Source organism: Nanorana parkeri, unplaced genomic scaffold, assembly GCF_000935625.1.
Source record: "Nanorana parkeri isolate BGI_ZX_2015 unplaced genomic scaffold, ASM93562v1 scaffold425, whole genome shotgun sequence".
Classification (NCBI taxonomy): Eukaryota; Metazoa; Chordata; class Amphibia; order Anura; family Dicroglossidae; genus Nanorana; species Nanorana parkeri.
In genome coordinates this window covers 1,223,313-1,236,905 of record NW_017306693.1, presented here as the reverse complement: position 1 = coordinate 1,236,905, position 13,593 = coordinate 1,223,313, and the positions used below count along the sequence as shown (strand labels likewise).

Genomic DNA, 13,593 nt, shown 5'->3' with positions numbered 1-13,593 from the left:
TCTCCTGCACATACTGCCTGCTAATATACCCTCCACACTCCACTCCTGCACCTACTGCCCACTGTCACACCCTCCACACTCCTCTCCTGCACATACTGCCTGCCAACATACCCTCCACACTCCTCTCCTGCACATACTGCCCGCTAACATCCCCTCCACCCTCCTCTCCTGCACATACTGCCCGCTAACATCCCCTCCACCCTCCTCTCCTGCACATACTGCCCGCTAACATCCCCTCCACCCTCCTCTCCTGCACATACTGCCCGCTAACATCCCCTCCACCCTCCTCTCCTGCACATACTGCCCGCTAACATCCCCTCCACCCTCCTCTCCTGCACATACTGCCCGCTAACATCCCCTCCACCCTCCTCTCCTGCACATACTGCCCGCTAACATCCCCTCCACCCTCCTCTCCTGCACATACTGCCCGCTAACATCCCCTCCACCCTCCTCTCCTGCACATACTGCCCGCTAACATCCCCTCCACCCTCCTCTCCTGCACATACTGCCCGCTAACATCCCCTCCACCCTCCTCTCCTGCACATACTGCCCGCTAACATCCCCTCCACCCTCCTCTCCTGCACATACTGCCCGCTAACATACCCTCCACACTCCACTCCTGCTGTCATATCCTATGCATTTCTCTCCAGCACATACCACCCACTGTCGTACCCTATTAATTTCTATCATGCACATACAACCAAATGTCACACGTTATAAATTTGCTTCCTGCATATACTGCTTACTATCATACCCTATGCATTTCTCTCCTGCATATATTGTCCACTATTATACCCTATGCATTTCTCTCCTGCATATACTGCCTACTATCATACCCTATGCATTTCTCTCCTGCATATACTGCCTACTATCATACCCTATGCATTTTTCTCCTGCACATACTGCCCACTTTCATACCCTATGCATTTCTCTCCTGCATATACTGCCCACTATTATACCCTATGCATTTCTCTCCTGCATATACTGCCTACTATCATACCCTATGTATTTCTCTCCTGCACATACTGCTTACTATCATACCCTATGCATTTCTCTCCTGCACATACTGCCCATTGCCATATCCTTCACACTGCTGTCTATTATTATTATTATTATTTTTAAGATTGATAGGCTGGTGCCAATTATGGAGTCCTTTCATTTACTTGTTGACTATTTTTGCGTCAAACTTTGAGAAAGCAGACAAGTAAGCATTTGATTGCATTTGGAACTTGTACTTTAAGACAAATATTCATTGAATCTTGAATCCACTGTGCCCTTAATGAGAACTAGTATCCCATTTCCTGCAGATGCAACCATAATGCACATATACCCCTGCGTTAATATGTACTGCTGTAACATACGATAAAATGAACATCATCGCAAAGCAGTAGTGTGAACGATCCCTAATGCAAACCTGGGCTGGGAGATATGTCACCAGCAACCAAACTGCCTTTGTGACACGGCCCTAAGGGCTTACAATTTGAAGTCAATGGGAGAAATGTAATGAAAAGCACTGGGACAGCATGACAACATCAATAGTCACACGGCAGCTGGTGATCTACTGGACAAACAAAATAAAACCACATGATGATAATAACCGTATCATGATATCTGCATGTAATGTAATTTCAATTCTTTAATGTTACTCTTAAACAGATGAGGCTGCCACTAGTACAAGATGTCATTATTGCTTTATTTGCCTTTATTGAGCAGCATTAGAAGACGGTCAACAAACTGTCATAGAACTGTGATTGATATTGGGAGTCACATACCTCATTCCTCTCATCCACATCCTTGCATTTGTCCAACAGAGTTTTCAGAACAGCAATGTTGCCCTCTTCCACATAGGCCAACAGGTTCTGAGGCCCCAGTCCGGCCATGATCTCGGTCTACGTTTACAGTTAGACAACCTGGGAATAAAACAATCACATGTAGGTGGACATAAGAAGAAAGAGCAGAATGTGTGCAAGAGAGTAAATAATACATTATTCATTAACCACGACAAGCTAAAACGTAAATGTCAGCAAACAACAAACTAAGAAAATGAGTGGAAGGTGCACACTCCTGAAATGATGCATGGTACCTCTGTCCGGCATCCCACCCAGCTCAGCAACATCACTGGTAGCCAGGAGCTGGGCAGGATGCCAGCCACAACATCCAGCTCCGCTCCTGGCAACCAGCAATGTCAGTGAACTGGGAGGAGAAGTAAATCACCAGCACTCAGCGATATAGTTCAATATGTCCATTTATTGGACAAAGACGTCACAATAGTCAGAGCCGGCTCTGACTATTGTGACGTCTTTGTCCAATAAATGGACATATTGAACTATATCGCTGAGTGCTGGTGATTTACTTCTCTTCGTGTTTGCACAGCGCCATCCGTGATTGTTACTGCGAGCACCATCTTCTTTATTGGCCTTGACTGCTGCAAGGTGTGCGGAGGGCTCCCCCATCTATCCACGAGTGAACTGGTGATCATAGGTACACTGCACAGAAATAGAACGCTACATATTCCCAATATAAACTGAGCAAAACTTATATAATACAATTCTTTTACACACTAAGAGCCTTCAGAGGTCTATCAGGATTACACAATAAACAAAAAGTGTTCTAGTCCATAACCAAATAAAATGCATCACAGTAAAATGACTTCTGGAAACTGAATTATTGGCTACCATCGAGTTACTGAGCTTTAGACATCATTGGTGCTTTCTTTAACTGCCGTAGCCTACATCCTGCAGCAAAAACCTAAGAGCCCATTTAGACCGGGGCGGTTCGGCCGCACTACATGAACGATCCCATACATTGCTATGGGGACCGTTCAGGCGACCGCACGATCCGAACCGCCCAAATTGCTTCCTGCACTATTTTTGCCGCGCTGATCAGTGCAGTTTCCATACAGGTTTCAATGGAACCACGCGGTATTGGACGTTTTTAATTGTGTTACAGCGCTGAAACGCAATTAAAAACTCCCAAAACCTCCCTTGCAAGATCGCCGTAACCGCCCTGGTGTGAATGGGCTCTAAAGCAGGAATCCCAGGTGTGCCCGTACAGATGCGGCCACCGTGCCCTTTGACGGAAGTGACAGCATGCCAATATCCATATATAATCTCTCTGGTAGGGAATTGAGAGAGGATTGCCCTGGACGTAATCTGTGCATCCAGGGAGAATCATCTACCCAGAACCGCAGGTAGTCGTACCGTATATGATTATAAGCAGACTACTAATAACAGATGCAGCTGCCGTCACCCTGTCATTAACTTGAATGGGAACATCGCCCACATCTGTATGGACCCACCTGGGATTCCTGCAGCAAGAATCCCCAGCCAAAGTCCTGTGTGAATGGGACCTTACTAAAGAAGCCAAAAGAAGCCCCCCAACATGACCTGACCACTGGACATGACCATATTACAATAAATATAAAAATACTGATGCTTCACTGCCTCAAATCAATTAATAAATAAAATTCCACTTTAAAAATGTTGACTAGTAAAACACAACAAAGCATTTTAAAACAAAATGCTCAGAGACCATCAGAGCTGGTTTATTAAATATCACAAAGCTTTAGCTTAGGGAACAAACTGATTTCATTGTAACAACGGCACTTCAGTAGATTGAATTGGGTTGCCATGGAAACGATCCCCCTAGCAATGATGTATGGATATTAGCATACTGTCACTGGCTCCGTCAGGTCGCCTGCTGTTCTCTACAAACACCAGGAAAAGGAAGACGGATTTCATCACACACCACCTCTTCCTCCTCCTCCTCCATTACATGAACAACTGAATGTGATCAATACTCCTTTCATTCCATGTACACCGAGATACTGCGCCTGACTCACCGGCCCTCCATGACTAGTCAGCCGATCAATATTTGCTGATTATTGGTGTAATATTTGAACTAGTTTATAATTAATTGTTGCTTGAGAGACGGCCGAGATAAGAAATATTGCCGTGTCAATCTAAATTCTGCTTGATGGCTGCTGATGTATTTTTAACTTAAACCACGCTAAAAAATCAAGTCTGCGTGATGTGAAGTAGCTGCTACTACCCTACACCAATTGGAAACAATGTGACTGGTGCATGAATCACTGCGATCTTTGCACAGTGTACGATCAGATGACAGTTTGGGGAGATCACCAGTTCCTACAACCAGAATCACCAGTACTGCCATGTGTACAGCACAGCCAGTACCGTCATCATGCATACAAGTATTACAAACATTGGGGGAACTTATCAAAATCTGGGGCAGACAAAATCTGGAGCAGATTTGCATGGCAACCAATCAGCTTCTCTTTCTCATTTTTAAACCTCAACTGAGCAAACTGAAGAGAGATGCTGATTGGTTGCCATGGGCAACTGCTCCAGATTCTGTTTGCTCCAGTTTGATCCATTCCCCCCATTCAGTTTAACTACCGGTAGTACCACTCATTGGGGGGAAATGATCAAACCTGGAGCAGAAGAATCTGGAGCAGTGGCCTATGGCAACCAATCAGCTTCTCTTTTCAGTTTGTTCAGGTAAGCTTAGAAAATAAAAAGGTGGATGCTGACAGGTTGCCATGGGCAACTGCTCCAGAGTCTGCTCTAGTATTGATGAATCCCCCTTATTGATTTTTTTTTCAGTGTTAAATACAACCATAAAAGAAGCAGCAACTTTGACACTAATGTCATCCTTTGCAGAGCATTGACATGCACTATGGCACGCACTAATATGCATTGCATTAAGGTGGCCCATTCAATCAGGAGCCATTCAAACCTTTGTGGACATATAGAGTTAAAAATAACAAACACCAGCAGTATTGTGCACCAAAAGCACAGGTGGGAATGCCGTGAGCATAGGGGTAAGCTGTGTTGGAAAATATTGAGTAAGGACATTTTTCATGCATTGAAGCTCGTCATTTGCCCATTTTAAATGGATACGATGCCTTAAAGTGACGCTAACCTCAGGAGTTAAACCTTAAAAATGCAAACAAGTCAGCTATAAACAACAATGTATCTTATTTGTGTATCACTCAGCTGTAGATCCTCTAATCATCTCTGAATTGGCACTGACACTGTCCTTCCTTCTGGAGGGTGGCTACTTTTATCCCCCATGGTCCCTGTGTGTGCTGTAAAGTAGTCCACTTTCAAAGCTCACTCCTGTGATGGACTACAATCTCATGTTTAATTTACTAATTTGTACTGAGATTGTAGTCCATCACAGGAGCGAGCTTGGAGCGGTGACTACGTTACAACACATACAGGGAACATGAGGAACAGAAGTAGCCCCCCTCCAGAAGGAAGGACAGCGTCGGCACCAATTCAGCGATGCTTTGAGGATCTACAGCCGAGTGATACACAAATAAGATACATTTCTGTTATTAGAGTACTTGAATGCATTTTTAGGATGTAACTCCTGAGTTTAGTGTCACTTTATTACACCTTTGTTTACATGAAATAGGCACTGAGCGCTGAGACACCTGAGCACACAAAGCCTTATGTATGGCTGTCACTAGGACACCCAGCATGGAAAACAAGTCAAGGTTTACAGCCAACAAATCACCAATTCCTTTATCTTCAAAACAATTGTGTTGCTGATAGGAATGAAATGACATTAACACCCTTTAACCCAAGAAGAACCTGGGGCTGACCTGAATCAATCTCAAGAGATCTAAAGCCAGCTCAAAAAGGACTCCAGCATTGGGGCTCCTACACCAGGTCATCCTCTACCTGAAAGTGACATTAAAGTAGTATTAGGCTGGGTTCACTCCTAGGCGTATCGAATATGCGATTCGTGGTAAAAAAAACTCGTGCCAAACGCGCGGCAAATAAGCCCCAAAGAAGCTCCTGTACTTCTTTGGGCGTAGGGCGTTTTGCAGCATGCGCGTTTTACGCGCTGTAAAATGCCCAGGTGGGATCCATGCCCATAGGCAATCATTGGTTTTCACATGTTGAGCATTTTACAGAGCGTAGGAACGCGCTGTAAAACGCACAGGTGTGAACCAGGCCTTAGGCCTGGTTCACACCAAATGCAGAGCAGATCCGCTCAGGTTTCTGCACACGCAGTGCAGTGGGTTGTGCCGCGTATTGTGCCGCACTTTTGATGCGTTCTGGGCCGTTTTGGGTTAAAAAAAAGTCTTTTTTTTTCGTTTAACATGGGCTTTCAGTGCGTTCCAGGCATTTGGATGTGTTTGCATGCGTTCCAGAGCAGGTAAAATAGGGCCTGCTGCAGTTTTTTTACCTGCTCTGGACCTGCACGCTGCTATGTGAACTGGAGCCCAAAATACCCTTGGAATACATTGGACGCAGTTTTGATCTGGCCTGCAACTGCTCTGCGCTTGGTGTGAACAAGGCCTTAAGGTCTGGGCATTTTTTACCTTAAAAGGAGAACTATGGGGTTAGGGCTTTTCCCCATAGTTCTCCTAAGGGTAACCCAAAGCTACCGCTCGCGGTATACTGAGATGCCGCAGCCGGAACGGATCCCGACAATTATGTCTGGATCCGCACAGCTGCGTGACTGTCAGCTGGCTCTGCGCTATCTAGAGGCAGACTCAGCTGTACCCGCCCCCTCCCCCGTCCGTTCCGCCAATCAGCGCTGAAGGATCGGAGAGGAGAGGGGGGGAATCCAGTCCCTCCCCTGTCACGGCTCTCTGCCGGCACAGGATCGAGAAGTGAGCGAGCGCCGGTATGTGCCGACTGTGACAGTTTCATTATTATGATTATGTGAAAAGCACTCACCTCATAGTTCTCCTTTAAAACATTCTCTGCATTCCGGTAAAAACCACCCAGTACCTTTTTCTCCCACAGTCCCTCCCACACTTATCTGTCAGCGACGCTCGTCCCCACCGCAGGTCCCGAAGCGATCCTCCATTCCCCGAAATTCCTGGTTGCTGAGGGAGGATACTGATGGCAGAGGAGCCGTAGGGTCCTTCTGACATCATAGAGAAAGGGCGTGGCCCGTCACAGGCTTGTGTGCGTCTGTGGACGCACACAGGTGCCTCCATTACAACAATGGTGGCACCCATACAGGGGGCAGAACACTTCGGGGACCCACTTGAACACGAGGGATTTAAACATTTTAAAGAAAAACAGCAACAGCCTCAGACAAAGGTGGGCCTCCTTGTAGCAAATATAAAAAAAGAAAGGTTTAATGAATATAACATGGGTGCAAAAAATGAAAAAAGGGCCTCAGTCATGAAGGGGTTAAAGTAAAAATGTTTTTTAAGCCATTTCCAATCACTTCCAATAGGTGATGTAATGTTTGACGCTTCAAAGTTTTAGTTTCCAGCAGAATTAGCTTGCTCCGATATCCTCTTATAGTCCCCATTCACACTGGGGCGGTTCAGCCTCGCGGACCCACCGACATGGACAATCCCATACATTGCTATGGGCACCGTTAAGCGAGCGCGAGATCCAAACCGCCCCCCGCCCGAATTGCTCCCCGACCCTTTTTTGTCGTGCTAATCAACGCGTTTTCCATACTGCTTTCAATAGAACCGCGCTGTACAGTGCAGTTTAGGGCGTTTTTTATTGCATTTCAGCGCTGAAACGCAAAATGAAAAAACACCCAAAACCACCATTTTAAAATCCATGTGCAAACTGTGCTGATCTGCAACCGCCCTGAAGTGAACAGGGCCTTAGGGTGGCTCCTTTCCCTTGCAGGGTCCTACGGAAGCCCCCTTGCATTTGCTAGTAAGCTGTGTGTCCCTCCACAAACGTGGCAAAGAAATCTACCCCCCTGCTTCTCCCGTCTCCATGCAGGTAGATGGACGGCTGCTGAAGACTTCTCTATCCCTTGTGATTTTGTACTGGATGGGAAGTTCAGGGAAGCCGAGCTGAGAGAGTTGGAGCTGTTTGGAAACATAATGACTAAGTGCTTGGGGAAAAATGTAAAGAAATACTTTGCTGGGCAATTGTATATTTGTATAATCTGTAATCAAAAAAGTTGAATACTAATTGAATTAGCCCTCCAGACATACTGCTTAATACATACATGTAAACTGAGAAAAGGAACAAAAGAGAGCGCCTCCATAGTGTAAAAATGTAGAATAAGGTGAGAGGACGGAACCCCTGGCAGGGAGAATCTGGAGCGATCCATGATGAACCATGATGAACCATGATGAAGGGGGCGTGCACCAGAAACGGTTTACGCGTTTCTGGGGCACGCTCCCTTCATCAGAACCATGATGAAGGGGGCGTGCATCAGAAACGCGTAAACCGTTTACCAACACAGGGATCGCGGTTACTGGCGTTTTAAATCGCTCCAGATTCTCCCTGCCAGGGGTTCCGTCCTCTCACCTTATTCTACTGGTTTTTATTCTACCGAACTGTTGTAAATATAGCCTTAGAGCTGCGTGTTTTTACTATTAAATAAAATGTTTACACTATGGAGGCACTCTCTTTTGTTCCTTTTCTCATAGACTGGTGGTGTATTTTTACTGCTGGGCTCTTTTGGATTTGAAGGCGCCGGTATTGTTTTGCAATACATGTAAACTTTTTTACCTGCCAAACCAATAGTCAGTGATGTTGCTCTGCTGCCTCCCATCTCCACCGCCCTTTAGACAGGTTAGCAAAACATGTTAAAGCCCAAACCAGGCTCTCCCTTCCTGCCCCCCCCCCCCTGCCATATATGCTTTTTTTATTTTATTACACTTATCTTTTACAGAGGTCTTCCTCAGGGGCGAGCCAATGACACCCGGTCACTCACCCATCATCCAACCCGCTGAGGACATCTAGTGGTGGAAAGTAATTACTGCAGGGGACCGTGCCTAAGAGGAGTCACATTTTAAACACTACTGGAGTCTAACATGGCAATAGGAAATAATCACAATGTAATTTAAGAATATTGAAACAATACCCTTTCCAGTTTCCACTTTCACCCAGGATTCACATATCTTTCCAATTAAAACCAATTGAATCCAATAACAAAATTTGTAGGAATCCTGGGTTTAGGGCCGGTTCACACCATAAATAGTGCGTTCCAGAGCGGACAGCCTCTGGAAAGTACTATATCATACTCCGTACTTAAGGGCGGCAGAGGGCGTGTCTATGGTGCATTGAAGTCAATGCTGCCATAGCCACGCCCCTGATTGCAGGAAGCCGGCCGGAGTACGATACAGTACTTTCCAGAAGCTGACCGCTCTGGAATGCACTGTTTATGGAGTGAACTGGCCCCTAAAGTTGAATTAATCTCATGTGTGCTAGGTGCATTCACCCAAATTAAAATGTTGGCTCCTGTGTATGTACAGTCCTTCCGCTCAGTTGAACAAATCTGAACCAGGAAAAAAAAAAAGAACACTGACCTTCCATGATTGAACAAAATCTTTCCATGGTTGGCTCCGAAATGAGCGGCAAAAACGGAAATGGCAAAATGGACCATTCTGGGCAAAAACTACTCACTAATTATATTATATTATATTATATATATATAGTAATGCTTTTTGATTAGACTGAAGTTCTGCATAAAGAGGAACTTGTGCTAAAGACGGCGTGTTGGGTCATCGGAAAGGATGAGCAGAGGCCACTTTGGGATACATTAGCCAGGAAACAATGTACACAAATCATGATATGATTCACACAATCAAAGTGGAACTCCAGACAAAACCTTTTTCTTTTAATATTGGGAAATTCTCCCTAATTTTCTCACCAGCTCCTTTTCCTGCTCCCCCGAGAGACTCCCAGGGGTCCCCAGCCAGAAGTCTGCAGTATTTAAAGTGACCTGGTCATCAGAGAAGTCTGGGGGCGCCATGGCTGAGCTTTCCTCTGAGAATGTTAGTTCCCGTGTTGTCACAAAACCATATACATGGATAAGAAAGTGATTTGGTTTTTCCGGACGCTTATTTACGGCATCCGGGATACTAGAACCTACCAACAGAACCGACTTGGTATGCAAAATAAATTACAAAGAAAAGGGACAATTCAGAGGGGATGCGAGCGTGTCCTGTGTACTAGCTGTGATGAAGCCAGAACAGGAGATTAGTACAGTATTAGCTCCGCAATGTCATCCCCACCCCCGCCTTTGTCTGACACATCAGTGAAGGACAGGCAGCAAACATGCATGCATCATACACTCACAGCAAAAGGCAATGTGCAGCCACCACAGGGCTCGTGTACCGGGGAGATCCGGGGCTTCAAAGATTTTCCTGATCACATAGAGAACTCTAAACAGGAAGCAATCAGTTATTTCCAATGAAGAAGAGATGGAGAACAGAACATAAACAGACCAAACAAGATGGGAGGACGGATACAGGAGAGGACCACACCCGGGGTGACACATGGAGGACAACTCATCGTATCCGAATGCAGAGAGCGGAATAGAACATGCAAGAATAAAAAAGGGAATATACAGTATATGTGTACACACACACAATATATATGCGTGTCTGTATATATCCTTTATATTCCGTACATGTATAACAGGGGTAGGCAACCTCAGCTGTGGTGAAACTACAAATCCCAGCATTCTTCAGCCACTGGGAGTCTGGCTGTCAAAGTCTTGCTATGCCTCATGGGATTTGTAGTTCCACAACAGATCACATGGCGGGCTTGCCTTCTCCCATGCATCACCTATACACAGAAATTATTGAGGGTACAGCTCCCAATCTCTTTTTCTGCAACCCCTGTTATGAATGAACAGGAGCTACACAGGCTTCCTATTCATTCCCAATCTGGAGACAGTAAATATTTACTATGAACCCAGTCATGAATGGACATGAAGCCTCTGTACTGAGCTGCTTCCTGTTCATTCATAAAGTGAGCAGATTGTAAATATTTACTATGTCCCCATTAAAAAATGAACAGTAGGTGATGTAGAACACTTCCTGTTCATTCATAACCAGGGACACAGTGAACATACTCTGTCCTCAGTTATTTACAAACACTGATCATTGAATGTTTGAGCTGTACTCTCCATCCTGCACCCAATTTAATCTTCTGCCACATGTACTCCAAGATGGAGACTCTCATAGTTTAGAGTTAGGACCGCACTATATAGAGTTGCCTTGGCGCGGCTGTGCGTCTTCCACATTTTCTGCAGAAGACGTGTATCTAAACCTCTGTTTTTAACCTTAGCGGTGAGACAAGTTTTTTTTGCATGCTGGCTGGCGAGTGTGCTGGGAAACTTTTTGCTGTTGCTGTATAAAGCCCTTCCATGTGCACCTTGCTGTAAAGCTGGTAACGAATTGAGGAGTGCGTTTGCCATTTGTTTTGCTTGTACTCTCCATCCTGACTGCTCTGCCTGTCACAGGACACAAGCTCTCCTCCCGCAATGCACCGCTCAGCCTCCTGACAGCTTCTCTCCTCCCCCACTAAGAAACCAGCAGCTGGATCCGCTCTGTGACCCCCCCCTGATCCCCGCCGCCTCTGCCGATAGACGCAGGGGAGAGCAGCCGGCATCGGAGGTGACACAGACCAAAGCTTACAGCCGGTGCCCTGTGGGGAGAAGAGAAGCTGGGGACGCACCACATTTTCGCACGCTTCTATACCATCGGGATTTTGCCCAAAGTACCAATTTTCGGGCGAAATATTTTGGCAGCTGAGATTTCGGTGCATCTATATACAGTATATGTTATAAAAGGTATAAGGCTATACATAAGCAAACTATAATGGACGGATGGAAGGACGGACGGACAGACAAAAGGTATAAGGCCCCATTGACACGGCTGACCACATGAATGTCATGAATTCCTCCATAAGACTCATGAGATCCGCTGCGGGCGTGAGGTGCTGCACAATAACAAGGACAGTTGCCACTGCCCGCTGGCATTTCCATATTCGCATATTGCATTATGAGCTGACTTGCTGCAGCTTGTAATGCACATTATGAGAAGCTCGCAGTGTGCAGTGAGATCAGAGGAAGACATTTCAGTCCAGGAGAGGAGCCGCTACAACCGTGCAAGACTGAAGGGAAGGCTGGAGATCAGCTGTTGCATTAGCCTTTTGGTGTAGTAGTCATTATCTACAATCTGGCGCCACCATAGGCCGGCCATTATCTACAATCTGGCGCCACCATAGGCCGGCCATTATCTACATTATGGCGCCACCATAGGCCGGCCATTATCTACAATATGGCGCCACCATAGGCCGGCCATTATCTACAATATGGCACACATGGATGATCCGCGCGCTGGCTATCGTCTACACGCCATGAATACAGGGATTGTATACACCCCATGAATACAGGGTCACGGACGATCCGCGCGCTGGCCATCGTCTACACCCCATGAATACGGGGTCACGGACGATCCGCGTGCTGGCCATCGTCTACACCCCATGAATACGGGGTAACGGACGATCCGCGCGCTGGCCATCGTCTACACCCCATGAATACGGGGTCACGGACGATCCGCACGCTGGCCATCGTCTACACCCCCATGAATACGGGGTCACGGACGATCCGCACGCTGGCCATCGTCTACACCCCCATGAATACGCGGTCACGGACGATCCGCGCGCTGGCCATCGTCTACACCCCCATGAATACGGGGTCACGGACGATCCGCGCGCTTGCCATCGTCTACACCCCATGAATACGCGGTCACGGACGATCCGCGCGCTGGCCATAGTCTACACCCCATGAATACAGGGTCACGGACGATACGTGCGCTGGCCATCGTCTACACCCCATGAATACAGGGTCACGGACGATACGTGCGCTGGCCATCGTCTACACCCCATGAATACAGGGTCACGGACGATACATGGCCTGGCCATCGTCTACAGCCCAATTGTCCCCAATTTTTAGGACTGACCATCCCCCACCTATGTGTAGTACAAGGTATAGGCAATCCCCCCTCCCATCACCAACCAGGACTGAAAGACCACATAGGACCACCCTCAGGAAAGGTCCATTCAGATCCTGCCAGCCTGTCATGTCTCAGCTATGCCTGTCATCACACAACAATGACAACAATCCAGCAATGACAGCCACACAGAGCTCCTCCTCATAAACAACACACCCACCACCATATAATAAGCCTTCATAGTCACCCCTTTATTGCAGGAAAAGCCCTATTCACTCACACAGAGATGTCACCTCACCCAGAAACACAGGACCTCTGGACGGACTCGCACCTCACAGACGTCACAGCCCGGCTCAGCACCACGCAGCCATCTTGCCTCTTTGGCTGGGAGACAGGCAGATCAACAGCTCATCACGTGACATGGGAGACGAACGAAAGCCGGTGGGCGGAGCTGCCACGGATAGAACATCCAATGAGACAGCGCAAGGGGGCGTGGTAGAGGCGGGGCTAGATTGTAGCTCTGGAGAGGAGCTGTGTGAATAATATCTCCATGGCAACTGAGCCGTGTCTGTAGCCTCATAGAGACAATAGAACGTGTAATGATGTATCTGTATCGTGCAAATGGCTACGTGTGTCATTTATAGGTGGTGTGTGTGGCTTACAGGTGTCTTCGCACAGTCGCCAGGGGATGTGTAGCTGCTTGTAGCCAGCTGCTGTTCCTCAGTAGGAGCCACACCTAGTGGACTGGCATCACCAGGCACCTCTGGAGGATGAGCACTGTGGCCATTTGTATTGAATAGAGGAAGTACCAGAGCCTGCAGGCTTGCAACAAAGAGAAAAGACTGAAGCAGCTGTGAATGACAACCAATCAGCTT

At 46.9% G+C, this 13,593-nt stretch overlaps 1 long non-coding RNA gene across 1 annotated transcript; it reads right to left on the bottom strand.

Moving 5' to 3' along the window:
• Window positions 1-1,803: 1,803 nt before the first annotated feature.
• Window positions 1,804-13,135, bottom strand: LOC108789868. The gene is made up of 2 exons (XR_001941419.1): window positions 13,017-13,135; window positions 1,804-1,910 (listed from the first exon to the last, which is right to left on the bottom strand). It is a non-coding gene; the product is annotated as an uncharacterized LOC108789868 (long non-coding RNA).
• Between the last annotated feature and the right edge of the window lie 458 nt (window positions 13,136-13,593).